The sequence below is a fragment of the Triticum aestivum genome, chromosome 4B (genome assembly GCF_018294505.1).
Source record: "Triticum aestivum cultivar Chinese Spring chromosome 4B, IWGSC CS RefSeq v2.1, whole genome shotgun sequence".
NCBI lineage: Eukaryota > Viridiplantae > Streptophyta > Magnoliopsida > Poales > Poaceae > Triticum > Triticum aestivum.
In genome coordinates, this window is record NC_057804.1 from 10,490,091 (window position 1) to 10,517,716 (window position 27,626).

Below are 27,626 nucleotides of genomic sequence, written 5' to 3' on the forward strand. Positions count from 1 at the left end.
AAACCACATGTGTACTCTTTGTTCACGCACAGTGCAAGTATGAAACATTTATACATTAAAGAGGTGGTAGCTTTTGCTAACATTATTTTCTTCATACATAATTCATCTAAAATTAATCAGTAAATTCTCGCCGCAACGCAGGGGAAATCACCTAGTTTTAATATAAGTGATGCTCCTCTAGCACTGGGTGCTACTTACGCAGCATTCATTTATTTTGCGGGTATACACAACGGGGTTGTTGGCTTAAAGGTTACGCACTTAATAAATTTAGTAGTTTGCATTCGCACACCTAGTTTAGAATATTGGGTTATCCATTTTGCAGCAGAAGTCCAATAGTTTATCACGATAAGCAAATAATCACTTGTCAAGTACAATGTGGAAATTTGTGAGTAACTTTTTAATGGACAATGTTGCCAAATGAAGAGTAAAGCTTTTGTGAGCTAATTTTCTTTTACCACTTTAGCTATATGTAAGTTGCCTGAAAAATGAATTTGGGTCAGTCGATTTTTGAGCCATTGATTTATACTTTAACATTAGTGCTCTTTTTCATGTTGTATTTGTTGTATTCTTTTGGGCTAATTTTTTTTGACTAACCACTATTTTGGGCCAGTCGATTTCTTATTGGGCTGAAGCCCATTTCCTGTTTCCATTTTATAGGCCAAAATGCTTCTTATTTATGGACGCGGAGCAATTGATCCCGAGCACACGGGCTCTCGTAATCTGTTCCGCTCGATACGTGTCTGTGATTCGTTTTTCGTGGCACACGTGACTGCTGCAGGGCCCAGCTGACGAATAGAAGTGGGAATATAATGGCAATATTTTGCCGGACGGTGAGCCAGGACGGCATGTACATCCGACGCCGTCGCAAGATCGCGTCAGAGCCGTGGCTCGGGTCGTCATCGACGTCCTGATCCGTGGACCAGATTACGTTAACGACGTCATTTGGTTGGAGTAAATGCAGATATGGGTGGGTGGATGGAGCTGTCTCGTACCTCTGCCGGCTGCGGGTCTGGTTCTATCGTCTCGGCGGCGGAACCACGATCTCTTTTTGGGTAGTGTCTTGCGAGCGTGTCGCCGGTGGAACCTGGATCTCTTGAGGGTTACGGTCTCTCGGCTCCACCGCCCAATGGAGTTCTTGTTGCAGCCGGTCAACATGTGCGGATCTGCCCGTGGATTTTGCTTGTTCGTCCGTGATTTTTGGGTTTGTTTGGAGTTACTGAAGATCTAACTTTTGGGTGTCTGTGTGTGTGCAGCAGAACTCTCAGAGAGGAAGTAACTGACAGAGAGAGACCCATGGCGCCTCTCCATTATCCTGTTTTGTCGCCGCCGGGCGTCCAAGTGCCAGCTGAGAGTGCCTCTAGTGCAGACACGAAGATGTGTGCGGCGGCGGCGGAGAGGCAGGGAGTGCAGATAAGGCGCAGGTATCTGAACACTCCATAGAGCAGATTGATCCAAAGATTCCTGGCTGGACACGAAGGTATTCAGTTTAGTCCCCCCCCCCCCCCCCCCCCCCCCACACACACACACACTTTGGTAGACATGAAAATCGGTTGCCTGTGTGACTAGATGGGGCTACAGATTCAGTCTAAATTTAGCACGATAATTGTGGTAAAGATAGCTTAGATTCTCATGCTTGGAATGTGTCCGTTTCAAGAAAAGAAATGAATTGCAGAAGTGAATACCATATAGCCAGGATGGTACTGCATTTGAGCTTTTAACTGTCCATGATACTAGTAAATATGCGGTACCTCTTAATGCTTAAGTGTGGCATATGTTTCTGCGACACTTCTTGATGATGCATCAAAAAAGGAAGAGGCATTCTGTAATTTTTATTTGGTGAATTTTTTTATTTGTATTACTGAATTTATTGTGTGGTGACTGGTGAATAATTGTGCACAAACACTTTTGGAAACAAATGCAGGGTCAGGATTGGTGCTGCACCAGGAGTATAATAATCGACTGTTCTGCAATTTCAATTAGCTGTTGAACACACGTTTGATCGTTCAATCCATATACTCTTTTGCAGACAAGGCCGGAAGGTTACATGGAGCAGCGCATCTGGATGTGGCACCCTTTGATGGCAGCAACCGCACATTCGGTAAGTGATGATGCGTGCATATCCTATTGCAAGTTATTTGATGCAGTAGCATGACTGTGTTACAGTTTGGATAATACATGGTCACATTGTTGCAGCTGTTCGCTCGTTCAACAGTTACTAATGAAGATGATACACCGAATGCAAATGAAGGGGCCACGCCAAATGGTCCGGAGAATCAAGAAGCTGGACCCAGCGGTAGTGCGCTGGGTACTACCATTCAAGATCACAGCCAAGTTGCCGGCAGGCAGGGATGTGATAGAGTTAGAGGGTACAGAGCCAAATGCTGATGCGCTAACTGTCGTCACAGTAGATGCCAATCAAGTAGTTCAACCCAATGGGAGTGCGTTGGATAATAGCGGTCAAGATGGCGTTCAAGTTAGCAGCACAGATGTGATAGTGTTAGAAGATACCGAGCCAAAATGCTGGCACACGGACTATCATCGAGATAGATGCGAATCAACTTATCAGCCAAGTTGGTTTACACAATGCAGACAGGGATCCAAGTGCTGGCACACTGACTTTTAGGATGTAAAATTGTCCTCTGAACCGAGCAATGAGTGAACTGGATACCTATGTTGAATATGGTTAGCATAGAAATATTCATGATGTACCATCATTTGCTAAAAAAAATACTTAGAGCATGTACCTCATTACTTTCACTTGATCTAGTTCTGATGTGGTTCTTACAATGCAATTCCTGATGATGGGGATGCGGGGTACGACACTGACTCAGAAGATGATCCACAGATACTTGCAGCAATAGGTAAAACATGATAAATGTGTGTCATAATTCAGGCATGACATGCTGTTTTCTTGTTCTTGCAATATTTGATGCTGATACATAAGCATCATTGGCTGATCTCCTGTCCTACGGATGAAGATGATGCAGACATGGTACGGGTGGGGTGGCTCGGCTGGGTAGGATGCAGCAGCAGATCTGGAGGAGGGGATCAGTGGATGGAGTCGATTAGAGCATCTACAACCAGGCGGCTCTGACGGCAGTCCTCCGTGAAAGCGAGGAGGAGGAGCGACGCAAGGAGGAGGAGGATGAGGCAGCGGAGGAGGATTACCAGGCGCGCATGGCGGAGGCCATGGCGTTCTCCGCGGCCTGCGACTACGTTGTGCCGCCGTAGAGGCCGTCGTCCCTCGCCAAGGCCGAGCCATTGCCGATCCCCCTCGAGCGCTACTCATGGACCGGAGTGGTGCTCGAGTGGGTCAGCGCGCCTCTAGTCTAGTTGGGGGCGACACCGGCGCAGGAGCAGGCCTACCTCGAGCAGTGGCGGCAGCGAAGGCTGGCCGAGGAGGACCGCGAGGACGAGTACCTCGAGCAGCTCGAGCACAACGCGGAGGAGGAGCGCCACAAGGTGAAGGAGGAGAAGCGCCTTGCCCGCGGTGGGCCAGTCCAGCCCGTGGCGGACGACGTCGCTAGAGCGTGGTCGATGGCGTTCCCTTGGGCTGGCCCGGCGCCGGCACTGATCGACCTCACCGGCCCCGACGACGACGACGAGAACGCCTAGGGCAGCGTGCCTTCTGGTACTTTTAAGTTTTATTTAATGTTTTAGTTAATGTAAACATGGACTCGTGGACTCCACGGCCTTTGTGACCGGCATTAATGTTTAATTAACGTTTTTAATTTTTAAAATGTTGGCGGTAATTTTTTTTCACGTGATCTAAACAATTGGTCAGGCCAGCGTTGGGCGCATGCGCCGACCCAAACACGAAAAAGGACATGGGTGTCCGCTGGATTGACCCAAACGGATAAAAAAAACAGTCAAAATTGCCTTTCGTTTGGGTCGACATGTTGGAGATGCTCTAAACGAAAAAGTGAACAAACACATTCGCTCGGCCGACTCAAACGGGACAAAATATAGGCAAAAGCGGACATGATTGGGGTCAGTGGTTGGAGTTGCTCTTACGAAGATGGTTGGAGTTGCTCTTACGAAGATGACGAGCGCCTTGGGGAAGATTGGTAAGCTCCAACGGGAGCAGACATTAAATGAGGCAGCTGCCGGTGTTAGTTCAGAATCTGCCTCGGGCCAGCTCACATGGTCTCCCCCATTCTGTTCCGCGACGGATATGGCCCGACGGTGTAACCAGCCCGCATCCAACCAGTGGGCCATGGACCTTAATAAAAGATCGGAGGCAGAAAATACAGCTGGACCCATGAACACATCACGAGATAGACATGCGGTAGCAATACCGAGCTCACTGCAGCTCGCGATCACATTAGTACTTTCGCTTATTTCTCTTCTATCCGATTTTTGCTCTCTTTTCTCTTAGTTGTTTTTTCTGGGTATTTCTTGGGATTTTCGTTGAGTGTAAAAAGTATACACACAAGTACCATATAACATGTAAATAAATAATATTAGAGTGTAGAAATTACACTTTTACACGTTTATTTCTTACCTATTAAAAGGTACAATTTTTTTGTTTTGTTTTTTGTTTTTCTTAAAGCATAATAACAATATCACTAATTTGTTCAGCCTTAAAAAAGTTCATTATTTTGGTTATGTTTTAGTTTTTATTACATTTCTTTCTTCTTTAAGGTTGATACCAATTCCACTAATTCATTCTTATTAGGAAACTTTTTTTAAATTTCCAATCTTATATGCTTATTCTCGCATATAATAAAAAAGCACAGTTTATGTGTAAATTTTATGAAATTTTTTATCCTTTGCTTTATTTTTGGCCATATTCTCTGTTCTTAAAGTGTATCGATACCAATGCCACAAAATTAATTCTTTCTTAGCAAACTTATTTTTACAAAGTTCCACCATTATATGCTTATTCTTGTATCTTACAAAAAATTGCAATTTCTTTAAATTGTGTATAATTTGGTCATTATTTGATTTTATTCTTCTTCTTATAGGGGTAATACCAATGCCCCTAATTCATTATTCTCTTAGAAAACTTCATTATTATGATTTTGTTTTAGTTTATGTTTCATTTTCACTGTTCTGAAAGGGTAACACCAAAACCACTAATTCATTCTTTCTTAGAAACTCTTAATTATTTTGATTTTGTTTTAGTTATTGTTTCTTTTTCATTTAATGTTAATACCAATGACTATTCATTCTTCTCAGGGAACTTAAATTTTTTGGGTGAAAGTTATAGTATTGTATGCATGTTCTTGCATATTGTAAAAAAGTGCAATTTCTACGTAAGTTAAGTGCAATTTTTGTCAATGTTTATTTTAGATTATTTTTCTCATTTACTATCTTTGCTAATACCAATGCCACTAATTCATTCTTTCTTAGGAAAATCCATTGTTATGATATTCTTTTACTTTATCTTTCATTTTATTTCATATGAAAGGGTAATACCAAAGGCACTAATTCATTCTTTCTAAGAAACATTTCATTATTTTGATTTTGTTTTAGTTTTCATACATTTTATTTTCTCTTTAATTGTAAAACAAATGCCACTAATTCATTCTTCTCAGGAAACCTAATTTTTGGGGTGAAAATTCCATTATTATATGATTGTTCTTGCATATTGTAAAAAACACAATTTCTGTCCAAATTATGTGCAAATTTTGCTAAAGTTTGTTTTAGTTCATTTAATTTCTTCAGTAATACCAATGGCACTTATTCGTTATTTGTTAAAAAACTTCATTATTATGATTTTGGTTTTTTTTATATTACCTTCTCTTTCTTATGAAAGGGTAATGCGAAAGCCACTAATTCATTCTTTCTTAGAAAAACTACATTATTTTGATTTTGTTTTAGGTTTGTTCTTCTTATTTTTTTCTTTAATGGTAATACCAATGCCACTAATTTATTCTTCTCGGGAAACTTAATTTTGTGTGTGAAAATTCCACTATTATATGTTACTTCTTGCTTCCCTAAAAAAATATGATTTTCTTGCACATTGTAAAAAGCGCAATTTCTATGTAAATTGTAGGAAAAACTTGTCAATGGTTGTTTTAGATTATTGATTATTATTTTCTTTCTTCTTAAAGGATAATACCAATGCCACTAATTCTTTCTTCCTTAGAAAACATTATTATTTGGAATTATTTTGAATTTTTATTTTATTTCTTCTCTAACGATAATGCCAATGCCATATGAAACATTTTTATTGTTGGGAATATTTCCTTGTGATATTCTTATTCTTGCATGTTATATTAAACCACGATTTCTATGTGTGCAATTTTTCCATAAATTTTTCTATTTCCTTTCTGAAATGTTCTTTCCTTATTCGTTTTATCTTGGTGTTGGGTCATGGTATTCTGAGATGTTCTGATTAACTATCTTGGCATTTGATTATACTCTATTAAAAATCACATCATCTGGTGGGCTAACTCGTATATAAATGTCCGTTTGGTAGTTGGGCTACAAAAAGGTGCGGACGTTATCGAATAGTTAGATTACGTAGGAGAATTCTTAGACGATTTTTGGATATATTGATTTGACAGTTGACATATGTACCAAAAAAATAATTATTTATGGTTTGAGCTTATTGTATGTTTTTTATCCTCTGGATTCATTCATGATATTTTTCACCTTTTTCAGGAATGCACATTCATAACTTTTCACCGAGCTACAATCTACACACTGGGTCACATGTACTAGTGTGGAATATGAGCTCTATGTGAGTCAGAGTTGTTTTGTGCTAGTTTCATTACAAAATGGATTTTTTGATGAAAGATGGGCTGCGCCCTGGCCGACTCGTTACATGGGCCGAGCTGGTGGGCTACTTGTTTCCACGGCTGGCTCTAAGTACTACTCATGTATTCATGCACAGTTGTCTCAAAAAGAAAATGTATGCATGCACAGTAATATCTGTAGGAATTAGATCGGCTGAAACGAATTTAGGATCATTCGTCTGACCAAAATTTGATTTTTCATTCAATTGAACGGTAGTTGGCCGATCCCTTCTTTTATATTGATTGGCTTTCTTCGCCTTAATTTTTTGATGGCACCGTATAATACACGTATTGGGAAGGTGGCAATGCAAAGATAAGAGGAGAAAGCAAGGTGGGACAGTAACCCCCATGGATGCTCCAACGAAAATTCGAAGATATCCAAATTGATGGAATTACTGGGAGCCGGAGTTGTTTGTCCTAATGCCATCGACCATGGTCAGGATTGGGCAGTGAGCCTGCTCTCATGTCATACTTGTGCAAGGTGTTACCGTGCATATTGCAGGGCATCTCGCCATCATTATCAAACCAGGCCTGAAGGAAGCCACTAAATACTCTACCATTCCCTTTGCTCAATACACATCATCACTAGACTTCTTCTCGTTTTCCTTGCCTAACCTAGGCGGCTAGGGTGAACTCTTCTCTTCAAACTTCTTCAGCGAACCCATGGAGTCTACCACTAGTAGAAAACAGGGCTACGGTTCAGCCCTGGCCAGCCCATTAGTCCCGGTTCTTCAACCGGGACCAATGGGGGGTATTAGACCTGGTTCGTGAGCCCAGGGTGCCGGCCGGGGCCTCGTGGGCATTGGTCCCGGTTCGTGTGGAACCATTTGTCTCGGTTCGAGCCACGGACCGGGACCAATGGTCCTCGCTCCTGGCCCACAACCATTGGTCCCGGTTCGTGGCTTGAACCGGGACAGAAGGGGTGGCTTTAGTCCTGGTTCATGCCATGAACCGGGACAAATAACTTGCCTATATATACCCCATCGCCGCGGCAGAGCACTCCACAGTGCTCTGTTTTGTCAAGCCGGCGAGGGGAGGGCATTTGGGTGCTCTAGTTCACCTCCTATGCACATGAGGTGTTCGATGAAATGCTCGAGCCACACTAGTTAAGCTTTCTCCTCTCGAAACTCGACCTCCGAGCTCCATTTTCAACGAGATTTGTCCAGATTTAGCGGTCCGTCACGCCCCGTCCCCGCCCCGTCTTCACCGCCGTCGATCGCCCGCGCCGATCTCGTCGCCGGCACCAGCGTGGTGAGCCTCTTGTTCTTATCTTCTTTTTGAAAGAAAAAAATTCTGACTTCAGATAGATACTTGTCTAATTTTCTTACTTTTATTATTCCTTGTTATTATATAGTGCGATGGTTTTGGTATCCGCCCCCATGGGCCCTCGTCCTGTCTATGATTCAGATGTGGTATATATATCTTTTCATAACTATTTGATTCCTTTATTGTTTATGACAATTATGTCGACCAATGTGACATAGATTTTATTTATCTAGGAGGTTGTTGAACCGGAAATTCCAACCGACCTTATTGTCGAGAGGTTAAATTTAGTTGAAGAAGAAAACAATTACTTGAAGGAAACAATAAGAAAAATTGAGGAGGAGAAGATGATATTGGAGTTGCATGTTGCGGATGTCGTCGATGATCGCAAGATCAAGATGGATGCAATGTGGTTGAAGATTAAAAAGATTAGAAAATATGCCATTCATACCGAGGCTTGGTATCATTATGCAGTTGGATTAGTTGTTACCTTGGTTGCGGTTATGATCGCATTTGTTTTCGCATTGAAATGTTTTACATAATTTCAATGTATGGTTTAATTAGATGCTCTGGAGAGCTATATGTTGTTCAATGAGAACTATGTATGTACTTTGGTTTTAATGCTCTGCAGAACTATGTATGTACTTTGGTTTCAGAGCTCATTTCAAATGCTTTTCCACTTCATGGTCTTATATCTCAAAATAATCAGTAAATGCATGAAAAATAACAAATAAAGTCAGAAACAAAATAAAATAAATTAAATAAGTAATTTGAAACAAAATGATATAAACATAAATAAAATAGATAAGTAGAAACAAAAAAAACTTTAATAACATAAATTATATAACTTTCAAAACAATATAAGCAACTTCTAGTATTATTAAACTAAAATTATATAAAATTGATGCAACTAAAATTATTAAAGTATTTTCTGCTCAAAATCGTTAAAAGCAAAAATAATATTCATAAATAACTTTTTTTGTTAGAAACTTTAATAGCAAAAAGAATTATCATAAAATAAAATAAATAAGTAAGTATAAACAAAATAAAATAAAATAAATAAGTATTCTGTTATAAGCAGAAACAAAAAAAACTTTAATAACATAAATAAAATTTATGAAACTAAAAGTATCAAAGTATTTTCTGTTCAAAACATTATAAGCAACTTCTAGTATTGTTGAAACTAAAATTATATAAAATTGATGCAACTAAAATTATCAAAGTATTTTCTGTTCAAAATCATTAAAAGCAAAAATAATATTCATGAAGAACTTTTTTTGTTAGAAACTTTAATAGCAAAAAGAATTATCATAAAATAAAATAAATAAGTAATTATAAAAAATTTAAATAAAATAAATAAGTATTTTGTTGTAAGTAGAAACAAAAGAAAATAAATAAAGCAAAAAAGAAAACAAAAAAACTGGAAAAAAATAAAAAAATTGCCACCAACTAGGCCACCACGGCCTGAATACGACTAGAAACCCATCCATGGGCCAGGATTCAGGCCCGCAGTAGGCCCAGAAGGCCCATCAGACAAAGCAGTAGCACGTAGGCCCGTAAGCCTGCAGTGGAGAGGAGCTTGAGAGGGGTGCGGCAGTGGGGCTTATAAACCACTGCGCGCCCCTCTCAACTAACGAGGTGGGACTAAACGTTGGGCGCGACATGGGCAGCACAGGGGCCTTTGCTCCCGGTTGGTGGCACCAACCGGGACTAAAGGGGGTGCATTGGTACTGGTCCGTGGCACCAACCGGGACCAATGCCCCCCCTTTAGTCCCGGTTGGTGCCACCAACCGGGACCAAAGGCCGCCGCTTTCCGCCCTTTGGGCCGCTGAAAAGAGACCTTTGGTCCCAGTTGGTGGCACCAACCGGGACTAAAGGGTGGCATTGGTACCGGTTGGTGCCACGAACCGGTACCAATACCTTTGCTATATAAGTCAGCAATCGTGAAAATTTCGTCAGTTCTTCGATCCCTCCGATGACGCCGCCAGGCTGCCCGAGCTCGCCGTGCCTTTGCCGCGCCCCCGACCACGCCGCCGTTGCCCCGCCCCGACTACGCCACCGTCGCCCCTGCCCCCCGACCATGCCGCGCGCCCTCGCCGTGCCTCTGCCGCGCCCCCTGTTGGAAATATGCCATAGAGGCAATAATAAATTAGTTATTATTATTATATTTCCTTATTCATGATAATCATTTATTATCCATGCTAGAATTGTATTGATAGGAAACTCAGATACATGTGTGGATACATAGACAACACCATGTCCCTAGTAAGCCTCTAGTTGACTAGCTTGTTGATCAATAGATGGTTACGGTTTCCTGACCATGGACATTGGATGTCGTTGATAACGGGATCACATCATTAGGAGAATGATGTGATGGACAAGACCCAATCCTAAGCCTAGCACAAGATCGTGTAGTTCGTATGCTAAAGCTTTTCTAAATGTCAAGTATCTTTTCCTTAGCCCATGAGATTGTGCAACTCCCGGATACCGTAGGAATGCTTTGGGTGTACCAAACATCACAATGTAACTGGGTGGCTATAAAGGTGCACTACGGGTATCTCCGAAAGTGTCTGTTGGGTTGGCACGAATTGAGACTGGGATTTGTCACTCCGTGTGACGGAGAGGTATCTCTGGGCCCACTCGGTAGGACATCATCATAATGTGCACAATGTGATCAAGGCTTTGATCGCGGGATGATGTGTTACGGAACGAGTAAAGAGACTTGCCGGTAACGATATTGAACAAGGTATCGGGATACCGACGATCGAATCTCGGGCAAGTATCATACCAGTAGACAAAGGGAATTGTATACGAGATTGATTGAATCCTTGACATCGTGGTTCATCCGATGAGATCATCGTGGAACATGTGGGAGCCAACATGGGTATCTAGATCCCGCTGTTGGTTATTGACCAGAGAGATGTCTCGGTCATGTCTGCATGATTCCCGAGCCCGTAGGGTCTACACACTTAAGGTTCGATGACGCTAGGGTTATAGGGAAGGTATGTACACGGTTACCGAATGTTGTTCGGAGTCCCAGATGAGATCCCAGACGTCACGAGGAGTCCCGGAATGGTCCGGAGGTGAAGATTGATATATTGGACAAAGGGTTTTGGAGTCCGGAAGTGTTCCGGAGGTACCGGATGATGACCAGCATGACCGAAAGGTATTTCGGGAGCCTCAACAAGTGTTGGGGGGGCTTCATGGGCCAAGGGAAGGGGGCAAACCAGCCCGCTAAGGGGCTGTGCGCCCCCTCACCTATTCCCACGTGTGACCAGGGGGTTTGGGGCGCTCCATCGAGGGTTCCCACCTCCTAGCTCGGGGGCCAAGTCACCCAAAGGGGAGATCCCATCTGCCCTGGCCGCCGCCCCCCCTAGGGGAAACCCTAGGGCGCCTCCCCCTCCCCCTTGCCCCTATATATATAGTGGAGGTTTTGGGGCTGCCCAACACATGAGTCTCTCTCTCCCAGGGCGCAGCCCTACCTCTCTCCCTCCTCGTCTCTCGTAGTGCTTGGCGAAGCCTTGCTGGAGTACCGCACTCCTCCACCACTACCACGCCGTCGTGCTGCTGCTGGACGGAGTTTTCCCCAACCTCTCCCTCTCTCCTTACTGGATCAAGGCATGGGAGATGTCACCGGGCTGCACGTGTGTTGAACGCGGAGGCGCCGTTGTTCGGTGCTTAGATCGGAATCGACCGCGATCTGAATCGCCACGAGTACGACTACCTCATCCGCGTTCTTGCAACGCTTCCGCTTAGCGATCTACAAGGGTATGTAGATGCACTCCCCTTCCCCTTGTTGCTAGATTACTCCATAGATTGATCTTGGTGATGCGTAGAAAATTTTGAATTTCTGCTACGTTCCCCAACAGTGGCATCATGAGCTAGGTCTATGCGTAGTTTCTATGCACGAGTAGAACACAAGTTGTTGTGGGCGTCGATTTTGTCAATTTACTTGCCGTTACTAGTATTATCTTGATTCGGCGGCATCGTGGGATGAAACGGCCCGGACCGACCTTACACGTACTCTTACGTGAGACAGGTTCCACCGACTGACATGCACTAGTTGCATAAGGTGGCTAGCGGGTGTCTGTCTCTCCCACTTTAGTCGGATCGGATTCGATGAAAAGGGTCCTTATGAAGGGTAAATAGAAATTGGCATATCACGTTGTGGTTTTGGCGTAGGTAAGAAACGTTCTTGCTAAGAAACCTATAGCAGCCACGTAAAAATTTGCAACAACAATTAGAGGACGTCTAACTTGTTTTTGCAGCATATGCCGTGTGATGTGATATGGCCAAAAGGATGTGATGAATGATATATGTGATGTATGAGATTGATCATGTTCTTGTAATAGGAATCACGACTTGCATGTCAATGAGTATGACAACCGGCAGGAGCCATAGGAGTTGTCTTATTTTATTGAATGACTTGCGTGTCACTGAAAACACCATGTAATTACTTTCCTTTATTGCTAACCGTTAGCCATAGTAGTAGAAGTAATGTTTGGCGAGACGACTCCATGAAGACACGATGATGGAGATCATGGTGTCATGCCAGTGACCATGATGATCATGGAGTCCCGAAGATGAAGATCAAAAGGATCAAAATGATATTGGCCATATCATGTCACTATTTGATTGCATGTGATGTTTATCATGTTTTACATATTATTTGCTTAGAACGACGGTAGAAAATAAGATGATCTCCCACTAAAATTCCAAGAATTGTGTTTCCCCTAACTGTGCACCTTTGCTAAGGTTCGTTGTTCCGAAGCACCACGTGATGATCGGGTGTGATAGGTTCTAACGTTCGCATACAACGGGTGTAAGCCAGATTTACACACGCAATACACAGGTTGAGTTGACGAGCCTAGCATGTACATACATGGCCTCGGAACACGGAAGACCGAAAGGTCGAACATGAGTCGTATAGAAGATACGATCAACATAAAGATGTTCACCGTTGATAACTAGTCCGTCTCACGTGATGATCGGACACGGCCTAGTTGACTCGGATCATGTATCACTTAGATGACTAGAGGGATGTCTATCTGAGTGGGAGTTCATTATATAATTTGATGAGATGAACTTATTTATCATGAACAGTAGTCTAAGTTGTCTTTGCAAAAAAGGTTGTAGATCAATAGCTCGCGTTGTAGCTCCCTGTTTCAATACGTTCCTAGAGAAAGATTCAGTTGAAAGATATTGTAAGCAATGATGCGGACTAGGTCCGTTGCCTGAGGAGTGTCCTCACTGCTACACAGAAGGCTTATGTCTTTCATGCACCGCTCGGTGTGCCAACCCCTCCAGCGTCGTCTGTGGATGTTATGAAAATCTGACAGATATGTCCTGATGACTACTTGATAGTTAAGTGCACCATACTTTACGGCTTAGAATCGGTATTCCAATGACGTTTTGAACACCATAGAACATATGAGATGTTCTAAGAGCTGAAATTGGGATTCCAGGCTCATGCCCATGTTGAGAGGTATGAGACCTCTGACAAGTTCTTTGCCTACAAGATGGAGGAGAATAGCTCAACTAGTGAGCATGTGCTCAGAATGTCTGGGTGCTAAGATCACTTGAACCAAGTGGGAGTTAATCTTCCAGATGAGATAGTGGTTGACGGAATTCTCTAGACACTATCACCAAGCTACTAGAACTTTGTGATGAATTATGACATGCAAAGGATGGAGATGATCCCGGAGCTATTAGCGGTGCTTAAAACTGCAAAAGTAGAAATCAAGAAGGAGCATCAAGTGTTGATGGTTTAGCAAGACCACTGGTTTCAAAAGGGGCAAGGGCTAGAAGGGAAACTTCATGAATGGCAAACCAGTTGTCGCTCTAATGAAGGAACCCAAGGTTGAACCCAAACCTCGAGACTAAGTGCTTCTATTGTAAGGGGAACGGTCACATGATAGCGGAACTACCCTTAATACATGGTAGATAAGAAAGCTGGCAACTTCAACAAAGTATATTTGATATACGTGTTATTGATGTGTACCTTACTAGTACTCCTAGTAGTACCTGGGTATTGGATACCGGTTCAGTTGCTATTATTAGTGATTTGAAGCAAAAGCTACGGACTGAAGGAGACTAGCTAAGGGCGAGGTGACGATGTGTGTTGGAAGTGTTTCCAAGGTTGATAAGATCACCATCGCACGCTCCCTCTACCTTCGGGTTTAGTGTTGAACCTAGATAAATGGTATCAGGTGTCTACGTTGAGCATGAATATGATTAGATCATGTTCATTGCAATATGGTTATTCATTTAAGTTAGAGAATAATGGTTATTCTGTTTACATGAATAATACCTTTATGGTCATGCACCCAATGGTTTATTGAATCTCGATCATAGTAATACACATGATAATAATATTAACGCCAAAAGATGTAGAGTTAATAATGATAGTACCACTTTCTTGTGGCACTGCCTCTTAGGTCATTTTGGCATAAAATGCGTGAAGAAACTCCATGCTGATGGATGTTTGGAGTCACTTGATTTTGAATCGCTTGACACATGCGAGCCATGCCTCATGGGCAGGATGACTAAGATCCCGTTTTCAGGTACAATGAAACGGGCAAGTGACTTGTTGGAAATCATACATGCTGATGTGTGTGATCCAATGAGAATTAAGGCGTGTGGTGGATATCGTTATTTTCTCATCTTCACTGACGATTTGAGTAGATATGGGTATATTTACTTAATGAAGCAAAAGTCTGAAATGTTTGAAAAGGTTCAAGCAATTTCAGAGTGAAGTTAAGAATCATCATAACAAGAAGATCATGTTTCTACGATCTGATCAAGGGGAGATTTTCTGAGTTATGAGTTTGGCAATCACTTAAGACATTGTGGAATTGTTTCGCAGTTGAAGCCACCTGGAACACCACAGCGTAATGGTGTGTCCGGACGTCGTAATCGAACCTTATGAGATATATATGGTGCGATCTATGATGTGTCTTACCGATCTACCGCTATTATTTTGAGGTTATGCATTAGAGACAGCTGGATTCACTTTAGATAGGGCACCATCTAAGTCCATTGAGACGACGTCGTATGAACATTGGTTTCGCAAGAAACCAAAGTTGTCGTTTCTTAATATTTGGTGCTGCGATGCTTAAGGCTTCAGCTGGAAAAGCTCGAACCCAAAGCGGACAAATACATCTTCATAGGATACCCAAAGGTAATAGTTGGGTATACCTTCTATTTCAGATCCGAGGGAAAAGTGTTTGTCGCTAAGAACGGATCCTTTCTCGAGAAGGAGTTTCTCTCGAAAGAATTGAGTAGGAGGAAGATAGAATTTGTTGAGGTTGTTGAACCCTCACTTCAACCGGAGAGTAGTGCAACACAGAAAGATGTTTCTGTGAAACCTACGACTGTTGAAGAGGAAACTAATGATAGTGATCATGAAGCTTCGGATCAAGTTGCTATCGAACCTCGTAGGTCGACCAGGATATGTACTACTCCTGAGTGGTACGGTGATCCTGTCTTAGAGGTCATGTTGTTGGACAACAATGAACCTACGAACTATGGAGAAGCGATGGTGGGCCCATATTCCGACAAATGGTCAGAAGCCGAGAAATGCGAGATAGGATCCATGTATCAAAACAAAGTATGAACTTTGGTGGACTTGCCCGATGATCGGCAAGCCATTGAGATAAATGGATCTTTAAGTAGAAGACGGACGTGGACGGTAATGTCACCATCTATGAAGCTCGACTTGTGGCGAAGAGTTTTTCACAAGTTCAAGGAGTTGACTACGATGAGATTTTCTCATCCGTAGCGATGCTTAAGTCCGTCGGAATCATGTTAGCATTAGCTGCATTTATGAAATCTGGCAGATGGATGTCAAAACAAGTTTCCTTACCAGTTTTCGTAAGGAAAGGTTGTATGTGATACAATCAGAAAGGTTTTGTCGATCCTAAGGATGCTAAAAGGTATGCTAGCTCCACCGATCCTTCTATGGACTAGAGAAGCATCTCAGAGTCGGAATATATGCTTTGATGGAGTGATCAAAGCTTTTAGGTTTATACAATGTTTGCTAGAAACTTGTATTTACAAGAAAGTGAGTGGGAGCGCTACAACATTTTTGATAAGTATATGTGGATGACATATTGTTGATCCGAAATAATGTAGAATTTCTGGAAAGCATAAACGGTTGTTTGAAGAATTATTTTCAAAGGAAGACCTGGATAAAGCTGCTTACATAATGGGCATCAAGATCTATAGAGATAGATCAAGATGCCTGATGATACTTTCAAAGTACGCACACCTTGACATGATTTTGAAGGAGTTCAAAATAGATCAGTCAAAGAAGGGATTCTTACCTGAGTTGTAAGGTGTGAAGTTGAGTAAGACTCAAAGCTTGACCACGACAGAAGAAAGAGGAAGGACGAAGGTCGTCCCCTATGCTTTTGTTATAGGCTCTATACGGTATGCCATGCTGAGTACCGCACCTGGTGTGCCTTGCCACATGTCTGGCAAGAGGGTACAAAGGTGATCCAGGAGTGGATCACTAGGTAGCGGTCAAAATTATCCTTAGAGGAATAAGGAAATGTTTCTCGGCTATGGAGGTGATAAAGAGTTCGACATAAAGAGTTACGTCGATGCAAGGTTAACACCTATCCGGATAGCTCTGAGTAGATATACCAGATACATATAATGGAGCAACAATTTGGAATAGCTCCAAGTGGAACGTGGTAGCAGCATGTACGATATGACATAAAGTTTTGCGAAATACATAGGGATCTGAATGTTGCAGACCCGTTGACTACAACCTCTCTCACAAGCATAACACGATCAAACCCAGAACTCACTGAGTGTTAATCACATAGTGATGTGAACTAGATTGTTGACTGTAGTAAACTCTTTGGATGTTAGTCACATGGCGATGTGACCTGTGAGTGTTAATCACATGGTGATGTGAACTAGATTATTGACTCTCGTGCAAGTGGGAGACTGTTGGAAATATGCCCTAGAGGCAATAATAAATTAGTTATTATTATTATATTTCCTTATTCATGATAATCGTTTATTATCCATGCTAGAATTGTATTGATAGGAAACTCAGATACATGTGTGGATACATAGACAACACCATGTCCCTAGTAAGCCTCTAGTTGACTAGCTCGTTGATCAATAGATGGTTACGGTTTCCTGACCATGGACATTGGATGTCGTTGATAACGGGATCACATCATTAGGAGAATGATGTGATGGACAAGACCCAATCCTAAGCCTAGCACAAGATCGTGTAGTTCGTATGCTAAAGCTTTTCTAAATGTCAAGTATCTTTTCCTTAGACCATGAGATTGTGCAACTCCCGGATACCGTAGGAATGCTTTGGGTGTACCAAACATCACAACGTAACTGGGTGGCCATAAAGGTGCACTACGGGTATCTCCGAAAGTGTCTGTTGGGTTGGCACGAATCGAGACTGGGATTTGTCACTCCGTGTGACGGAGAGGTATCTCTGGGCCCACTCGGTAGGACATCATCATAATATGCACAATGTGATCAAGGAGTTGATCGCGGGATGATGTGTTACGGAACGAGTAAAGAGACTTGCCGGTAATGAGATTGAACAAGGTATCGGGGTACCGACGATCGAATCTCGGGCAAGTATCATACCAGTAGACAAAGGGAATTGTATACGGGATTGATTGAATCCTTGACATCGTGGTTCATCTGATGAGATCATCGTGGAACATGTGGGAGCCAACATGGCTATCCAGATCCCGCTGTTGGTTATTGACCAGAGAGATGTCTCGGTCATGTCTGCATGATTCCCGAGCCCGTAGGGTCTACACACTTAAGGTTCGATGACGCTAGGGTTATAGGGAAGGTATGTACGCGGTTACCGAATGTTGTTCGGAGTCCCGGATGAGATCCTGGACGTCACGAGGAGTCCCAGAATGGTCCGGAGGTGAAGATTGATATATTGGACGAAGGGTTTTGGAGTCCGGAAGTGTTCCGGAGGTACCGGGTGATGACCAGCATGACTGAAAGGTAGTTCGGGAGCCCCGGCAAGTGTTCGGGGGGCTTCGTGGGCCAAGGGAAGGGGGCAAACCAGCCCACTAAGGGGCTGTGCGCCCCTCTCACCTATTCCCACGTGACCAGGGGGTTTGGGGCGCCCCATATAGGGTCCCCACCTCCTGGCTCGGGGGCCAAGTCACCCAAAGGGGAGATCCCATCTGCCCTGGCCGCCGCCCCCTAGGGGAAACCCTAGGGCGCCTCCCCCTCCCCCTTGCCCCTATATATAGTGGAGGTTTTGGGGCTGCCCTACCTTGGTGACTCTCTGGTGTCCTGGTACAGCAAGCGTCAGGCCAGGATCTCCCGCTCCAGTACCGAAGCGGAGTACCGCGCCGTCGCCAACACCGTTGCTGAGTGCTGCTGGCTCCGGCAGCTTCTTGGTGAGCTCCATGTGCCCTGCCCAACGCCACGGTTGTCTTCTGCGACAACATCTCTTCCGTCTACATGGCAGCTAACCCCGTGCATCACCGGAGGACGAAGCATATAGAGCTCGACATCCACTTCGTCAGAGAGAAGGTGGCACTCGGCGAGTTCCGCGTACTCCATGTTCCCACCAAGCAGCAGTTCACCGAAATCCTGACCAAAGGACTACCGTCGCCAGCGTTCCAGGATTTCCGGTCCAGATTATGCATTCAGCCACCGGAAGCTATAGCTGCGGCAGGGTGTTAGCGGTTATGGTCCTGTTTGGTTCATAAATCCTAGGACTTTTTTTAGTCCCAATTTATAAGTCACAAGTCCCTAAAAAGTCACTACCTGTTTGGTTCCTGGGACTTATAAGTCCCTATAAGACCATATTACAACTATAAGTCCATATAAGTCCCTCCTTGAGAGTCTTATTTCATAAGTTCCAAATGCCCACTTTAAGTCCCTATAAGTCCCTCCTGTTTGGTTTAGATGGGACTTATAGGGACTTTTTTAAGTCCCTAAGCCAATAAGTCCCTGGAAACAAACACCCTTTACATACCTGCACATGCAGGGCCATGCACTTTCCATGTCGCCTGTACACGATCTCGCCCACGATCATGTGTAGCTCCCACCAGCGCCATTGTGCTCTGTTGTAGCTCCCCCTATATGTATGGGAATACAGGAGAAGCACCCAAGGTGCATCATTCTTTCGCACTGCTGCTCTACAATTGATCAACGCGCCTACTTCGCCGACCGCAAGAACGGCACCACCACCGTCTACAATATGGAGGGCCCCAAGCTCAAGGGCCAACTCCAGCTCACTTTCTTCGTCGTCGCCCCGCCGCTCGCCTCTTACATCTGCGTCCATGCTACCTACATGGACCACACCGAGTTTGCCGTCGCACCCTTCATCGTGGCCACCGAGACTGACGATGGCCTCGTCCTCCTATGCGTCCTCACGGGTAAGCGTCCAACCAATGTCCAGCTTCCCATAAATCGCCAATACTTCGTCTATGACGCCTGTGACGGCCAACTTTACCACCTCCCGCACCCCGGCCCCCAACACAAAATCAACATGTTGTGGCTCGCCATCATGCGCGAGCCCAACAAACACCCCAAAGGCACGGGCATCAGCAATGACAACTTCACCCTACGCCCTCATGGACATGCAAAGGCCGGTCACTTCGTCGTTGCCGCACAAGCTCACATATTCTGGGGTAAAAAAATCACCTCAGCTCTGCATCTATCACTCCGCTACCAAGACCTGGAGCAAGAAGCCAGTGGTGGTATATTCATCTCAAAAAAACACTTCACAACCAACACATTCACCATTGGAGGACCCACGGGTACCGTAGCCTAGGTGGATCTCTGGCGCAACATCATCTTCTGCGACGTGCTCGCCAAACACCCCAAGCTCAGCTACCTGAATCTGCCACCGCCCATCATGTTAGAATAAATCTGAGGCGCACAGTCGATCTACCGAGGACTAAGCAATCACAAAAGCATGACACCGAGATTTTTTAACGAGGTTCATACGATATGACTACATCCCCGGGGCCTAACTACAGGCGCTCCTTTCCATGACACCGCTACAATACCGCACCTCTAGCCGCCTGGGTGCCGACATGCCGCCGGCTCCCCACGCGTGCCTGTGCTATTATGTTGCCATAGGTTATATCGTGTGTCTACCCCCACTATACATGAAAGTGTTGGGAAACGTGGTAATTTCAAAAAATTTCCTACGATCACGCAAGATCTATCTAGGTGATGCATAGCAACGAAAGGGAGAGTGTGTCCACGTACCCTCGTACACCGAAAGCGGAAGCGTTTAGTTAGCGCGGTTGATGTAGTTGAACATCTTCACGATCCAACCGATCCAAGCACCAAACGTACGGCACCTCCACGTTCTGCACACGTTCAACTCGATGACGTCCCTCGTACTCTTGATCCAGTTGAAGCCGAGGGAGAGTTTCGTCAGCATGACGGTGTGGCGGCGGTGCTTCATCTAAGCACTACGACGATATGACCGAGTTGTGTAACTGTGGAGGGGGGAGGGGGGCACCGCACACGGCTAAAAGATCAACTTGTGTGTCTATGGGGTGCCCCCTGGCCACGTATATAAAGGAGGGGAGGGAAGAGGTGGCCGGCCCAAGGAGGGGTGTGCTAGGTGTGGGGAATCCTACTATGAATCCCTAGTCCAAGTAGGATTCCCCTCCTCTTTCCTATTCCTACTAGGAGAAGGAGGGAAGGAGGAAGAGGGGCGAAGGAAGGAGGAGGGCGCCGACCCCTCCTAGTCCAATTCGGACCAGCCCATGGGGGGGCGCGCCGCCACCCCTTGAGGCCCATTAAGGCCCATTACTCCTTTCCCGTATGGCCCATTAAGGCCCATTACTCCCCCCGCTGAATTTCCGTAACTCTCTAGTACTCCGAAAAATACCCGAATCACTTGGAACCTTTCCGATGTTCGAATATAGCCTTCCAATACATCGATCTTTACGTCTCGACCATTTCGAGACTCCTCGTCACGTCTGTGATCTCATCCGAGACTCCGAACAAACTTCGGTCATCGAATCACATAACTCATAGTATAAATCGTCATCGAATGTTAAGCGTGCGGACCCTACGGGTTCGATAACTATGTAGACATGACTGAGACACATGTCCGGTCAATAACCAATAGCGGAACCTGGATGCTCATATTGGCTCCTACATATTCTACGAAGATCTTTATGGGTCAAACAACATAACAACATACGTTGTTCCCTTTGCCATCGGTATGTTACTTGCCCAAGATTCGATTGTTGGTATCATCACACCTAGTTCAATCTCGTTACCGTCAAGTCTCTTTACTCGTTCCGTAATACTTCATCCCGCAACTAACTCATTAGTCACAATGCTTGCAAGGCTTATAGTGATGAGTATTACCGAGAGGGCCCAGAGATACCTCTCCGAAACATGGAGTGACAAATCCTAATCTCGGTCTATGCCAACCCAACAAACACCTTCGGAGACACCTGTAGAGCACCTTTATAATCACCCATTTACGTTGTGATGTTTGGTAGCACACAAAGTGTTCCTCTGGTATTCGGGAGTTGCATAATCTCATAGTCTGAGGAACGTGTATAAGTCATGAAGAAAGTAGTAGCAATGAAACTTTAACGATCATAATGCTAAGCTAACGGATGGGTCTTGTCCATCACATCATTCTCCTAATGATGTGATCTCGTTCATCAAATGACAACACATGTCTATGGTTAGGAAACATAACCATCTTTGATTAACGAGCTAGTCAAGTAGAGGCATACTAGGGACACTATGTTTTGTCTATGTATTCACACATGTACTAAGTTTCCGATTAATACGATTCAAGCATGAATAATAAACATTTATCATGATATAAGGAAATAAATAATAACTTTATTATTGCCTATAGGGCCTATTTCCTTCAGAAAGGCCTAGGATACAAGTGTCCTACTAGGACACGACTTCAGATACTGTAAACACAATACAACTACATGTCCAACTGTAACCTACCTTGTACAATAATATTTGACACAACTCTAACAAACTTCACCTTGGCGAATATTCTTCACCACCTTGGATTCATCCATGCATTGAATCTCCATGTACATTGGACTTGAGACATGCCATGAGCACTGCTGCTACTCCGAGACTTCATGTGACTCCACCTGCAACTATAGTCCCTTCTCGTCTTCTTCACAACCAACACTCGAGCAGAATTAAGTTCCTCATTACTCTACTTTGTGCTTCCAACTTCCGGAGTATCCGCTCAACGCCATCACACCGACCACTGTCTGCGTGAAAGTGAACAACTCACATATTGGACGCCACATATAAGAGTTACCCGAACTCAACATCATCGCTCTCCTTGACAGCTTGTTTGAGACTTGAAGGAATTTCACCGTTGTCTACCCTGAGTTAAATTCGCAGTTGTCTCATCATTTTTTCCGGATAGTCACTAATTTGTCCCACCGCTATAGCACTTTGCCTCCTCCTGTCTTGTCAACCGCACTTTGCCATGTGCACTGAACACCACAGAATATACAACCATGTACTCTCCAAGCCTTTGACAATTTCAGACTTCACGTCACTTTCTCAGATTCCCTATGGTCCACTCTCATCCATCTGACATGTAAAAATGCATACATCTAGTCACCAACTTGAACCTGGTACTCGTCAACACTGCTTCAGCACCCTCCACACACTTTATCTGACCACATGTCTGACCACTAGTACATTGGCCTGTCGTTGTGTCCCGTGCTTACCGCACGCCTCGCCGTTATCACCATGTCGAGCCTTTATTGTCCTGATCGAGTCTCTCGGGTAGCTAGCCCGCACTACCTCAACCCCAGATTAGAGAACCATCGATCATCACCGACCGATTACGAGTATCACGTCTCTATCAGAAAACTGCTACCCAGTCTGAACCATGTGTCTCTCGCACTCCTTGCTGAAATTGGCTTCAACTCTCTGTTAACTTATGCCATAGCCCCTCCATCAGCTCATAGTGAAGTTGTCCATCATACTCCAACTCCACCTTCAACATAACTCCATGTAGCTGGCCATGCTACCCTCGCGCCCCGTTGACTTCAACCTCACATGTGTGCACTACCTTGAATCAACCATGCATCATAGTCTTGTCGAAGCCGCACAAGCCCTCAGGTCTGTACCACGTGTTTTCATGGCCAGAAGCCGGACACCATCATCATCACACTCATATGTCATCGTTGCTGAAATCACCGCCATCTTCTGCTTTGACCAACATCCCCGTCGATCCATCAGACAATCTAGTACGACCCAACCAAAATTATCTGACTGCAACGATGCTCCCCCCTGCGTCGTGTCTACGCCCTGTATATGCATGACCCTTCCATGACACGCCAAGACTCCTCCTAGCCTTATACGCATGCCGCAATCCTCATCACATACTCTCTGAACCCCCTTAGGAATCTTGATAGAAAAACCTTCCGTGCAAACCTGATTCCTTGTAAAATTATTTTCCTTATGCATTACTCATCATTTTGGGGTCCTGAAGCGATCTCCATAGTTGTTGAAACCCAAGGAGCGCTTACATGTCGGTCATCAACACTTATAGTTTTGGCCGATTCTGGCCCGTTTCCTGGAATATTACTCAATGTTTTGGGGTCCCGGAGTGGATTCCATGATTAACGAACCCCGGGGTGCGTTTACGTGGCGGTCATCAACACTCACAATTTAGGATGATTCTGTCCTGTGTCGTGGAGTATTACTCACTGTTTTGGGTCCCAGAGTGATTTCCACAATTAACAAACCCCGGGGTGCGTTTACGTGTCGGTCATCACCACTCACGGTTTTGGCCGGTACTGGCCTGTTTCGTGGACAATTACTCACCGTTTTGGGATCCCAAATAGATTTCCATGATTGTGGAACGCCAAGGTGCGCTTACGTGTCGGTCATCAACACTCACAGTATGGGCCGATTCTGGCCCGTTTCTTGGACTATTACTCACTGTTTTGGGGTCCCGGAGTGATTTCCACGATTGACAAACCCTAGGGTGAGTTTACGTGTCGGTCATCAGGACTCACAGTTTTGGCCGATTCTCGCCTGTTTCCGGACTATTACCCACCGTTTTTTGGTCCCAAAGCAATTTCTATGGTTGTCGAACCCCAATGTGTGCTTACATGTTGGTCGTCAAGACTCGCAGTTTGGGCCGATTCTAGCCCATTTCTTGGACTATTACTCAGTTTTGGGGTCCCGAAGTGATTTCCACGATTGACGAACCCCGGGGCGTGTTTACGTGTCGGTCATTAACACTCGCGGTTTTTGTCGATTCTCGCCCGTTTCATGGAATATTACGCACCGTTTTGGGCCCCGAAGCGATTTTCATGGTTGTCAAACCCTAAGGTGCGCTTACATGTCCGTCAGCAACAATCGCAGTTTGGGTCGATTCTGGCACTTTTCTTCGACTATTACTCAGTTATTGGGGTCCCGAAGTGATTTCCACGATTGCTGAACCCCGGGGTGCGTTTACGTGTCGGTCATGAACACTCACAATTTTGGCCAATTTTGGTCCATTTCGTGCACTATGACTCACTGATTTGGGTCCCAGTGCGATTTCCACGATTGACGATCCTTGGGTTCCGTTTACGTATCCGTCGTCAACACTCACAGTTTTGGCCAATTCTGACCTGTTTTGTGGACTATTACTCACCTTTTTGGTGTCCCGAAGCGATTTGAATAGTTGTTGGAAACCAAGATGCGCTTACATGTCGGTCATCAACACTCACAGTTTTGGCCGATTCTGGCCGTTTTCGCGGACTATTACTCACCATTTTGGGGTCTCAAATCGATTTCCATGGTTGTCGAACCCCAAGGTGGGCTTACGTGTCGGTCATCAACACTCACAGTTTTGGCCAATTCTGTCCCATTTCTTGGACTATTACTCACTGTTTTGGTGTCCCGAAGTGATTTCCACGATTGATGAACCCCGTGGTGCGTTTACGTGTCGGTCGTCAACACTCGCTGTTTTTGTCGATTCTTGCCCGTTTCGTGGACTATTACTCACTGTTTTGGGGTCCCAAAGCTATTTCCGTGGTTGTCAAAGCCCAAGGTGCGCTTACGTGTTCGTCATCAACAATCGCAGTTTGGGCCGATTCTGGCCACTTTCTTAGACTATTACATGATTTTGATGTCCCGGAGTGATTTCCATGATTCACGAACCCTGGGGTGCGTTTACGTGTCGGTCATCAACACTCATAGTTTTTGTCGACTCTGGCCCGTTTCGTACTCACTGTTTTGGGGTCCTAGCGTGATTTCCGCGATTAACAAACCCCGGGGTGCGTTTACGTGTCGGTCATGACCACTCACGGTTTTTGCCGATTCTGGCCCGTTTCATGGACAATTACTCACCGTTTTAGGATCCCAAATCGATTTCCATGGTTGTGGAACTCTCAAGGTGCGCTTACGTGTCAGTCATCAACACTCACAGTTTCGGCCGATTCTGGCCCGTTTCTTGGACTATTACTCACCGGTTTAGGATCCCAAATCGATTTCCATGGTTGTGGAACTCTCAAGGTGCGCTTACGTGTCAGTCATCAACACTCACAGTTTGGGCCGATTCTGGCCCGTTTCTTGGACTATTACTCACTGTTTTGGGGTCCCGGAGTGATTTCCACGATTGATGAACCCTGGGGTGCGTTTACGTGTCGGTCATCAGCACTCATAGTTTTCGCCGATTCTGTCCTGTTTCCTGGAATATTACTCACCGTTTTGTAGTCCCAAAGCAATTTCTATGGTTGTTGAACCCCAAGGTGTTCTAACGTGTTGGTCGTCAAGACTCACAGTTTGGGCCGATTCTGGCCCGTTTCTTGGACCATTACTCAGGGTCCCGAAGTGATTTCCGCGATTGACAAACCCCAGGGTGCGTTTACGTGTCGATCATCAACACTCGCGGGTTTCGTCAATTCTGGCCCGTTTCATGGACTATTACTCACTGTTTTGGGGTCCCGAAACGATTTCCATGGTTGTCAAACCCCAAGGTGCGCTTACATGTCTGTCAGCAACAAACGCAGTTTGGGCCAATTCTGGCCCTTTTCTTGGACTGTTACTCAGTTTTGGGGCCCCGGAGTGAATTCCACTCACAATTTTGGCCGATTCTGGTCCGTTTCGTGCACTATTACTCACTGATTTGGGGTCCTAGAGCGATTTCCACGATTGACGATCCCTGGGTTTACGTGTCCGTCATCAACACTCACAGTTTTGGCCAATTCTGACCTGTTTCATGAACTATTACTCAGCTTTTTGAGTTCCCGAAGCGATTTCAATAGTTGTTGGAACGCAAGGTGCGCTTACGTGTCGGTCTTCAACACTCACAGTTTTGGCCAATTCTGGCCTGTTTCGTGGACTATTACTCACTGTTTTGGGGTCTCAAATCGATTTCCATGGTTGTCGAATCCTGATGACCCACAAGTGTAGGGGATCTATCATAGTCCTTTCGATAAGTAAGAGTGTCAAACCCAACGAGGAGCAGAAGGAAATGACAAGCGGTTTTCAGTAAGGTATTCTCTACAAGCACTGAAATTGTAGGTAACAGATAGTTTCGTGATAAGATAATTTGTAACGGGTAACAAGCAATGACAGTAAATAAGGTGCAACAAGGTGGCCCAATCCTTTTTATAAAGGACAAGCCTCGACAAGTTCTTATATGAGAAAAGCGCTCCCGAGGACACAAGTTCTTATAAAGGACAAGCCTCGACAAGTTTTCATCACGCTCGTATGATTCGCGTTCATTATTTTGATAATTTAATATGTGGGTGGACCGGTGCTTGGGTACTGCCCTTTCTTGGACAAGCATCCCACTTATGATTAACCCCTATTTCAAGCATCCGCAACTACAAAAGAAGTATTAAGGTAAACCTCACAATAGCATGAAACATATGGATCCAAATCAGCCCCTTACGAAGCAACGCATAAACTAGGGTTTAACCTTCTATCACTCTGGCAACCCATCATCAACTTATTACTTCCCAATGCCTTCCTCTAGGCCCAAACAATGGTGAAGTGTCATGTAGTCAACATTCACATAACACCACTAGAGGATAGACAACATATATCTCATCAAAATATCGAATGAATACCAAATTCACATGACTACTTATAGCATGACTTCTTCCATGTCCTCAGGAACAAACGTACTACTCACAAATCATATTCATGTTCATAATCAGAGGGGTATTGATATGCATTAAGGATCTGAACATATGATCTTCCACCAAATAAACCAACTAGCATCAACTACAAGGAGTAATCGACACTACTAGCAACCCACAGGTACCAATCTGAGGTTTTAGTACAAAGATTGGATACAAGAGATGAACTAGGGTTTGAGAGGAGATGGTGCTGGTGAAGATGTTGATGGAGATTGACCCCCTCCGATGAGAGGATCGTTGGTGATGACGATGGTGATGATTTCCCCCTCCCAAAGGGAAGTATCCCCGGCAGAACAACTCCGCCGGAGCCCTAGATTGGTTCCGCCAAGGTTCCGCCTCGTGGCGGCGGAGTTTCGTCCCGTGAGCTTGCTTATGATTTTTCTGTGGTAAAAGACTTCATATAGCAGAAGATGGCACCGGAGGCCTGTCAGGGGGCCCACGAGGCAGGGTGGCGCGCCCCCCACCCTCGTGGACA

At 44.7% G+C, this 27,626-nt stretch overlaps 1 long non-coding RNA gene across 3 annotated transcripts; it reads left to right on the forward strand.

Moving 5' to 3' along the window:
• The first annotated feature begins 804 nt into the window (after positions 1 to 804).
• Positions 805 to 3,740, forward strand: LOC123090556 (uncharacterized). 3 transcript variants are annotated; one of them, XR_006442464.1, is made up of 5 exons: positions 805 to 1,155; positions 1,254 to 1,477; positions 1,922 to 2,098; positions 2,194 to 2,861; positions 2,979 to 3,740. It is a non-coding gene; the product is annotated as an uncharacterized lncRNA (long non-coding RNA). The 3 variants fall into 3 exon arrangements; XR_006442465.1 differs by having other exon boundaries at positions 807 to 1,155; positions 2,027 to 2,098; positions 2,988 to 3,739; XR_006442463.1 differs by having other exon boundaries at positions 808 to 1,155; positions 2,027 to 2,098; positions 2,979 to 3,738.
• Positions 3,741 to 27,626: the final 23,886 nt, after the last annotated feature.